Source organism: Rhinolophus sinicus, chromosome 2, assembly GCF_057876585.1.
Source record: "Rhinolophus sinicus isolate RSI-liver-muscle chromosome 2, RSI-T2T, whole genome shotgun sequence".
NCBI lineage: Eukaryota > Metazoa > Chordata > Mammalia > Chiroptera > Rhinolophidae > Rhinolophus > Rhinolophus sinicus.
Window position 1 is genome coordinate 105,716,646 of NC_142502.1, and position 10,216 is coordinate 105,726,861.

The 10,216-nt window shown below is 41.3% G+C and overlaps 1 non-coding gene across 1 annotated transcript; it reads right to left on the minus strand.

The window, feature by feature from the left end:
- Positions 1 to 9,473: 9,473 nt before the first annotated feature.
- TRNAI-AAU (transfer RNA isoleucine (anticodon AAU)) lies at positions 9,474 to 9,547 on the minus strand. Its single transcript has one exon. It is a non-coding gene; the product is annotated as a tRNA-Ile (tRNA).
- Between the last annotated feature and the right edge of the window lie 669 nt (positions 9,548 to 10,216).

The window sequence follows — 10,216 nt, forward strand, 5'->3', positions numbered from 1 at the left end:
TAGATCAGAGAAAGCTGAGGAAAGCAAAGGAGCAACCAGGTTTATATCACAGAAACTGCAAAAGGAATTACTGACATCAATTACCTGTGGAGGTGAGTATGGAGCTAAAAACAGAATGTTTGATTGAAAGGCTACTTAAGAAGCAGTTAAATCCCAGGTAGCTCTCCTCTGAGAGCAGGTGTGTGACTTCCCCTCCTAAGCCAGCTGTATCCTGAGAATCTATACCTTAGAAGGTACCAATTAGAGAGTCTCTATATTGGGGGACACCAGAGAGCAAGGGTGTCATCCTGAAATAGGAGGATGAAATAAAAGTTTAGAATTTGCCATTGAAAGCTGATATTCCCAGCCTTTCCCCTTACGTAGCTAACAGAACCCTGGCAGCCAGACTGAAACTATCCAAACAAGTGGTGGTCCAGAAAACATGACAATGACAAAAGAAAAGGCCTCTAAAAATACAGATGGGATTCCCAAGTAATAGCTCTGCTAGGTCACTGTCTCAGACATCACTGCTCACCCATATCCCCTATGATATCCTACTTCAGTGTGTTCCTGCTGACTTCCAACTGCCAGTATCTGAGTTGCTCAAGGTCTCTCTGCAAAGACAGGGAAAGGTACTCTGTCTTTGAGTAAACTAGAAGTGCTAGGGTATTACTACTCTCCTTCCCAGGAGCAGCTCTCAACCAATGATTGTCAGTATTTGATGTATAAGTACCCCAGCTGCCTTGCCCTCGCATGCAATAACTCTGAGGTGTGTGTTTTCACCATTTTCCCAAAGTCTTCCTGTAGGATTAAGACTTAGCCATCCTCAGTTAGCACTATGGCTTCCTTCTTTACCTGTCTCACTTCCCTGCTCCCTTACTTGTTGTCGTGCAGGGGACCCTGCTCGCTGCGCCATTTGTCTGGCGGGAGACCCTGCTCACTGCGCCATTTGTCGTGAGGGGCGGCCTGCGGGGTCTCTGGTCCCGCTCCCCACATAAGAACGCAGGATACGGTGAGGCCAACAAGGAACACCCACGGAGCCATAGGTAGGGGAGCCATACCACCACGGTCTCACTGGAGGCTGGGCCCACCGGACGCCGACCTGCCGTCCGCCTTTCCGCCAACCGACCGACCAACGACTCTTCTCCACTCTCTCCTCTGTTCCTCTCTCTCAGCTCTCCTCTTCCGCTCTCTTCGGCTCTGCTCTTCTGCTCTCTTCGGCTCTGCTGGGCTCCTCGGCAATCCTCCGTAGTCGCAGCAGTTACACCAGCGGCCAATTGGCTAACCGGCCACAGCCGATGGCCAATCAGCCACAGCCCACGGCCATTCACCATCCGAGCCAGCACCCTTCCACGTGAGGCCGAGAGCCTGTAAACTACTCTCTGGGGCTCTGTCCCCACACTTGTGTTTCCACTGAATTCTTCCATTTGAATACATGTCTCAGGGTCTCTTTTGGGGGAACCCAAACTAAGACAAGCACATTAGAGTTAAAAAGTCCCATGCAAAGTGAACAGAGCTTCTAATCAGCTTTTTAGTACCCCACTCTTAAATAGAAGCAGACAGCCAAGGATCACAGAAATTTAAGAAGAAAAATTTAACTTGAAATATAGAGATCAAACAAAACAAAGGTAAAAGAGTAACTGGGAGGAAGCAGAGACTAAAAAGGGAGTGAAAACTTATAAAAATATTAATATCTATAAGAGAGTTAAGAAAAGAAATTACATTCATGAAATATAAAGAGAACACTATAAAATAACATTCAGAGAACAAAACAGAGGTCTCAAAAATTAAAAAGATATATATGATAGCAGAAATGAAAAACATGCTGGAAAATCTGGAAGATAAAATTGATGAAATCTTCCAGAAAACAGAGCAAAAAGAAAACAATATGAAAAGTGAGAAAAAAGGATTTAAAAGTTTATAGATTGTGAGGTGTGTAAATAGCTAATCACTATGCTGTTTTGTACACCTGAAACTAATAATTAAAAAAAGTTTAGAGAAATAGTCAAAGAGATCCAATATCTGATTTGGGGAGTTATATAGAGAATACAGAAAACAGTTGAAAGGATATCATTAAAGAAATAAAAATAATTTAAGAAAATTTTCCAGAACTGATATTACACGAGTTTCTTAAGTGAAAAGGCCCAGCACACTGAATGAAAACATGCCAGTTCCAGAGTTATATCATTTTGAAATTTCACCAGTGAGGACAAAGAGAAGATCCTAAAAACGTTTAGAGAGGATATAGAAGGTTTTATACAAAGGTTCAAGAGCCAGAATGTCATCTACTGGAAGCAGGAACACAGTGGAGCAATACCTTCAAATTTCTGAAGGAAGCTTTTTTCCAATCGAGGGTTCTATATGAAACCAAACTATTAACTCAGTATAAGAATAAAATAGGTACATTTTCAAACACGCAAGATCTCAAAGCATTTCCTTCCCATGCACCTTTTCTCAGGAAACTTTTAGAGGATGTGCTCCACCACAAGGAGATGACTTGATATGTATGAAATGGATCCAACACAGTAGAGGAGGAAGAGAATTCTCAGGAAGACAGTGAAGGGAGACCCCAGAGACCATGGCTGTTCCGCAGGCCTGGGGGGCATCCAGTCCTCATTGGGGCCAGAAGCTTCAAGAGGGAATTTCATTCAGAAGATGTGATAGACTATTTAATGTGTTTGAACAAATTGAGAAGAGATACATACTGGGGGATAGTTGGGGTTTGAACTAATGGTAAGAACATAGAAACAATACGAAAAAGCAATTACTAGGTCCAGGGAAAATGAGAGCTTATGCAGTAACGGACTCATAGGTGTGGTCATAACAGGTAAACAATGAATATCTATCTAACCAAAATGAGTTCTGTTGGACTGATAGGGCAATGAGAAGTGGGCAGATGAGGCAGTAAGGAGAGGGTGTGTTGTTTTCCATAGCAAGCCCCATAGAATTATTTGAATCTGTAAAATATGTGCATGAATAATTTTGATAAAAAAATAAAATTGTGAGGTTAATAACAAAATAAACAGCTAAGTAAAATAAAGGGACCTCTTAAACAGGAATGGAGGTGAAAGCAAGGATCAGTGGCCTGCTGTTTTCTGTAAAAAGGCTCACAAGTTTATGTGACTCTGTGTCACCGGAGCCTCATGGGGAAGTCCAAGAGAGGACTCCACCCAGAGCAGAGGTGACCGGGCTCTTGTCTCCGTGCAAGAAAGAATTCAAGAGCGAGACAGAGGCAGGAAAGTGAAAGTCATTTATTGAAAACGGAAGTACACACTTGAGAGGAAAGTAAGCAAACTCAGAGAAGAGTCCCCGGAGGAAGCCACCATCCTGGGTACTTATTCCTCCCAGGGTGGGAACTAGTGATGTGCCATTGATGTGATTCATTTATCTCCTCCCCTGGGCGAGGCCCTCCGTTCCAGCTTTTTCTTCCTTAGTTGGTTCCTCCAGAACTGTATCAACATGCAAGATGGGCGTTGCAGTAACTGCAATGCAAATGAGATTATAATGACATTATAATTAGCTAAAGGTCAGGTCCCAGTGTAGGGATCAGCCGAGCTGGAAGAAACTGCTCCTTTTTTTTCTCCAGCTGCAGGTACCGTATACATTCAGGTACTTGTGTAACCAATGAAGCCCCTCACCTTTGTACCCCGGAGGGGGGTGTCAATTTCCTAGGCTACGTGTCCTGCCTCATTTGTTTTCCAGTTCCTTCACTGAAAGTTTTGTATTGATGTATACCATGCATACCCAATGTGTACATATCATAAATATACAATTTGATTTTTTTTCACAAAGTGAATTTCCACCCAGATCCAGAAACAGACTATTACCTCATCGGATGGCCCCATTCACTCCTTTCCAATCACTACCCACAAGGATAATCCCTCCCTGACTCTAACATTATACATTAATATTGATTATTTTGTATTTTATATAAAAAAAAAAGATTAGAGCATGAATCAATGAAATTGAGAACGGAAAAACAATAGAGAAAAATCAATGAAACCAAGAGCGGGTTCTTTGAAAAAAAATCATTAAAATCAATAAACCTCTAGACAGACACATAAAGAAAAATTCTGCTTGAGACTTTACACTAGCTACTCCCTTTCCCTGACACGCTTTGACTGGTTCATTCTCCTAACTTCCTGTCCCTTCAGGAGCCCTTTCCAGGCCACTCTTATCAAGTAACTCAGTGTCTCCCTACACTTTCTCTTTCTCTCTCACTCTCTCTCTTGCTCTCCCTCTCTCGCTGTTTATTTTATATCACTTACTACAATCTATATATTTTTTTACTTCTGAAGCAGTACTTGGAGCCTATGGACTTGTAGCTTGCAATCAGGGAACAGCTTTCTCCTTTTCCCCCCACTGCTGCTTGGAATCTGCCCTGTGGCCTAGTTCATCCACCGCCTCTGAATGATACTCAGGAAGCATTATCGGCTCAATCTCTCCTCTAAACTTCATTTTAAATTACCCTGTTTCCCTGAAAATAAAAACTACCCCGATAACCAGCTCTAATGCATCTTTTGGAGCAAAAATTAATATAAGACCGGGTCTTATATAAAACCTGGTCTTATATTCTAGTAAAATAAGACCAGGTCTTATATTATTTTTTGCTCCAAAAGATGCATTAGAGCTGATTGTCCAGCTAGGTCTTATTTTCGGGGAAACATGGTAAGTTTCTTCTCTCAGCAAGCTAAGATTGGTTTGACAAGGAAAGCAGCAGTGTGGCTGGCTGCTTCTTAGAGCATTTCTTTCCAGCCTCTGTCAGTGTCCTATTGTTCCCATTGAAGACAGATGCAGGGAAGTAAAAGGAGGAAGTACTTTACTGAACCAGCACAAACCAGAAAAAGTTTTAGTTTCCTCTGGCTGTGGTAGGTGTTCAGATTGCTTTTGGCTCTTTTGGGGTGTTTTTGGATCTATACAGCACCCCTAGTTGCTGGCTATCTCTCTCACCTGCACTCTGTATCCCAAACCTCTATTTGTCTAGGTGTTGAATTGGCTGCAATTCTCCACCACTTCTTGAATCCAGAACTTTTACAATGTGCCTTGGCAGCTACTCCATCAAAAGGTGGAGTTTGTTTCTATACTCTTGAATCTGGATTGGCCTTGAGACCTGCTTTGGTCACTAGAACGAGGTGGAAGCAATCTGTGCCAGCTCTGAGCCTAGGCCTCAGGCAGATCTGTACACTTCTGCTCTCAATCCTGGAATCCCACCAACAAACAAGCTCAGGCTATTCTTCTGGATGACGAGACCTGAGCCCCAGGCTCCTCTTGTCACCCCAACAACACCGAGCCACCCTGCAGAAGCCGAGCTGTCTAACTGACCAGCAGCTGATCAAACATGAGTGAGCCTTGCTGAGATTAAAAGATTTGCATACATGAGCCCAGCCCAGCCCATACTGCTGACCCACAAAATCACTACACTGAGTTTTGGGGTAGTTTGATGCACAGAAATATGCTAACTGATACAGCCTGTTAAGAAGTTATCTGCGCCTGCTGGATTCTGGTCCATAATTTGCATGGCTTTATTTTAAATATTTTTGTGTCCTTAGGATTTTTAAAAAGCCAAATGACAGGACATTATTGTTTGTTTTGGTCTTCCATTCCGACTTTTTCATGGCATAGGTTCTTTGACTCAAACTTTGTGAGGTGGAGATTATTATTATTATATTTTTACAGTTAATTGAGTCAAAAAATCAATAGATTTGTCCAAAGTCACCCAGCTAGCAAGGGGCAGAGCTGGAATGCAAACCCAGACAGTCCGGCTTCACAGCTGATGCCATAAAACCCAGCTACTCAGTTCCCTGCCACATTGACAAGTATTTCCTGGGATATATGTAAACCAAGTTGAGGAACATGGGTTTAAAATAAGGTATCTATACATTGTACCTCCAGCCTTTACTTTCCAAAAGTTATTTTTAAATAACAGGCAGCACTCTCCAATAGACAAAAAGCTTTTTCAGATCAATAAGAAAAAGACTGACAACCAACAGAAAATGGGCAAAGGACATGAACTACTTACAGGAAAGGAAATCCAAATGGTTTTTCAACCATTTATTGAAATTGAAATATGCTCAATTTAACTCATAACTTACGAAATGTAAATTAAACAATAATGACATGCTATTTTTTGCCCATCAGATAGACAAAGATAAAAAAGTTTGATAACACACTCAGTTGGCAGGGGTGAGGGAGGAAATTGGTACTGTCACACATTATTGGGAGGGTACACTGGTGCGACCTCTACAGAGAGAAATTTTACAATACCTACCAAGATTAAATATGTACACATTCTTTGAGTTAACAATTCTACTTCAAAGACATATGTCTACCCTGGACTATTTTTAGAATCAAAGGGAGCATTAGTACAAACAAGGACTGGCCCAGACATCTGCCTGTACAGTCACCCTCACCATGAAATATATACAAGGGTATTCACTAGGCTTCGCTTTCTCAGTTGGTAAAGTCAGTTACCACTCTTTTCTCTGCTATGCCAGTTTTCCAGTTTCTAAAATCTTGGCTTCTCCTGTCTGATATTGCCTCTTCTCTTGTTGTCTTTGTCCCTGTAGGCATGTGCCTTTTTTATTCCCTATCTCCCATTTTAGGGGGGTTGGGCATGAGGAAAGAGAGGTAAATGCGCAGTTCTCAAGATTTAACCAAAAGAGCTTAAAATTGCTTTTGTATTTGAAGAAATAAAGCTAGAATTTGTCGTTGGATCAAGATTTACTTTTGTTTTGGGAAGGACTATTTTTGTAAACCTTTTATTTAGCATTAGTTCATTCATTAATTCATTCAAAAATATGTCCATGTGTCCAGTGTACTGCATGGACTGGACGAGACAGCGTCCGTCTTCAGCCTCACAGAGCTTGGATTCCGGTTTTAAGAAAGGAGAGTCACAGGTGAAGAAAAGAAAGCGAACAAGTAAATATCATAAACTGTAACAAATAGTATAATGAAAACAAATAAAAACCCGAGATAAACAAAAACCCCATCATCCTCCTTTTCACGTCTGGATAGGAGCTGTTATTATTCGTGGCGCCCATCCCTGCCCCCACCACCAGTTTTTCACAACCGAATCCAGTTGGGCTTCTGCCTCTTACTCTCCCTAAATTCCCTGATGATTTCCATGTCCCTAAATACAGCAGACTTTCCAGACCTCCTCTCATTTGATTTCCCAGCAGCAGATGACACGTGGACTTTCACTTTTTTGGGACCCTTGTCCCGTGGCCTTCATGACCCAACAACACTTTTCTGATACCCCTCCCACCACCTCTTTGATCACACCTGATCTCCACTGCCTTTATCCGGACGTTAAATACTGGAGCTGTCAGCAGCTGGGTCTTGGACCTTCTGCTCTTCTCACTTTACAATCCTGGAAGATCTCATCTTTAAGAACTGGAAATTTTAGCACTCACTTTCCTGTCTGGACTCCACCAATAATCCTGATGTTATTTTTCCATTCAGCATTGCCTCCCTTAATACTGCATCCTTTCCCAGCACTCTTAGCAAAGTCCTCACTCTCTGCCGACTCTGTCACTGCACTCACGTAGCGGAACGTATCCAGAGGGAAAGAAAACCCACAACCATGCTGGCTGGCCTCACCTTGAATTTATGGTAAGCTTCAAGTAGACCTTACGGCTGCCTGACAATCATATTACACTCCTCTAGTCTGGGGCTCTGCTTTTCACCCTAGAGTGTGCAGATCCCAAGAAGTACGTAAAGACCTTATAAAGGGGTATGAGGGAATGGCCGTTATGAAGTATATATTTTCTCATCTTCGACTTCTTTTTTTAAAAAATATTATTTTTTTTTTATTGAAGATTTTATTGGGGAAGGGGACCAGAACTTTATTGGGGAACAGTGTGTATTTCCAGGACTTTTTTCCAAGTCAAGTTGTCCTTTCAATCTTAGTTGTGGAGGGCGCAGCTCAGCTCCAGGTCCAGTTGCCGTTGCTAGTTGCAGGGGGCACAACCCACCATCCCTTGCAGGAGTCGAACCAGCAACTTTGTTGTTGAGAGGACTTGCTCCAACCAACTGAGCCACCGGGAGCTCAGTGGCAGCCCAGCTCAAGGTGCCGTGTTCAATTTTAGTTGCAGGGGGCGCTGCCCACCATCCCTTGTGGGAGTCGAGGAATTGAACTGGCAACCTTGTGGTTGAGAAGCCCACTGGCCCATGTGGGAATCGAACCGGCAGCCTTTGGAGTTAGGAGCACGGAGCTCTAACCGCCTGAGCCACCGGGCCGGCCCTCATCTTCAACTTCTTTATGTCCTTTTCCTAAAACTGATTTGCCTGAAAACTCCTCTGCAGGTCCTCATCTCTCTCCTCCTATTTTAAACTGCCTGTTTCTCATTCTCCCAAGGCAGGGAAATGTAAGAACGTCTGGATTGCCAAACAAAAGTACAATTTGAAATTCTTTCTTTTTTTTTTTTTTTTTCAAGTAAATGGCTTTAGTGATTGACTAATGAATCCTTTAGCAAGTCAGGTGGTTTCTAATTCTTTGCTTTTAGCAAAATTAAAAGAGAATCTAATTGAGTTGTCAGCTTGAATATCATTAAAAATAACTTTAATGATGGTTCATTATGTGAATTTTGGCATATCATTCAGAAGATGTTCAAAGAAGTGAATGGCATTGCTATAATAAAAGTATTTCCATTCCTATGTACTTATTTATGTGAACGAGGACTCTCAGCTTTTACTATGAAGAAAAAATAAAAAGAGAATTGATACTGAATACTGTCTTATTCCAGCAACATGATTTAGTGATGCATAAACTAGTTACAAACCCATTAAAAGATGCATTGCAAATAAAATTTAGATTTAGATTTAATAATTATCAAAATTTATAATATACTTATGTGATTTTGATCAATTTGTGATATTCCTAATGGTTCAATCCAGAAGAAGAGTTTAAATAGAGTGTTATGATTAAAAGTAAAAAACAGGGCCGACCCGGTGGCTCAGGTGGTTAGAGCTCCGTGCTCCTAACTCCGAAGGCTGCTGGTTCGATTCCCACATGGGCCAGTGGGCTCTCAACCACAAGGTTGCCAGTTCAGTTCCTCGAGTCCCACAAGGGATGGTGGTGGGCTCTGCCCCCTGCAACTAAGATTGAACACGGCATCTTGAGCTGAGCTGCCGCTGAGCTCCTGGATGGCTCAGTTGGTTGGAGTGCATCCTCTCAACCACAAGGTTGCTGGTTTGACTCCTGCAAGGGATGGTGGGCTGCGCCCCCTGCAACTAGCAATGGCAACTGAACCTGGAGCTGAACTGTGCCCTCCACAACTAAGACTGAAAGGACAACAACTTGAAGCTGAACTAAGATTGAAAGGGCAACAACTTGACTTGGAAAGAAAAAGTCTTGGAAGTACACACTGTTCCCCAATAAAGTCCTGTTCTCCTTCCCCAATAAAAAAATCTTTAAGAAAAAAACAAACAAAAAAAGATTATTATTATTATTTATTTATTTGTTTGTTTAGTTTTAAGGAAGGCACAGCTCACAGTGGCCCATGCTGGGATTGAACCAGCAACCTTGGTGTTATTAGCACCACACTCTAACCAACTGAGCTAACCGGCCACCCTTAATTTAAAAAAAAAATATTTTTTGTTGCAGAAAAATATAGGAAGATCAATACAAGACTTTTAAATATAAAATACATTGAACTAGGATACAATTCTGGAGTGGAAGTGAATGAAATATGAATTTGTGGAGAAAAATAAATAATGTAAAATGTTTAACTGTCGAAGAAGAGTTTATTCATATGTGTTTTAAAAGGATGTTGTTGAATATCAAACAGATATGTCATTTAGGTTCTATTGGATACATTTAAAAGAGTAATATAAACAGTCTTATTTTAAAATGTCAATATTTACAAAACATCAGAATTTTTTCACTCTTTGTAGTTATTTAAATTCACAAGGGAAAAAATAACTATAAAGTAAAAAATATGCAATGGCACATACTTTTCCAAAATATTTTTAGGGAACATGCAAGCAAAAAAAAAAAAAGAAATTAAAGACTGATTAACTAGTCCCAGTACTGCTTTTATACCCAGGCAGGAAGGGACTCTGCCTTGAGCTCCATATTTTAGAGGGCTTCACATGTCATAGCACAAAAATAATAAATTTGGAAAGGCCATCTCTGTTATTAAGGATCTGATGCTTAGTTTTAGCACACTGTATCACTTATCTATTGCTGTATAAGAAATTACCCCAAAACTTGGTGGCTCAAAACAACACACATTAT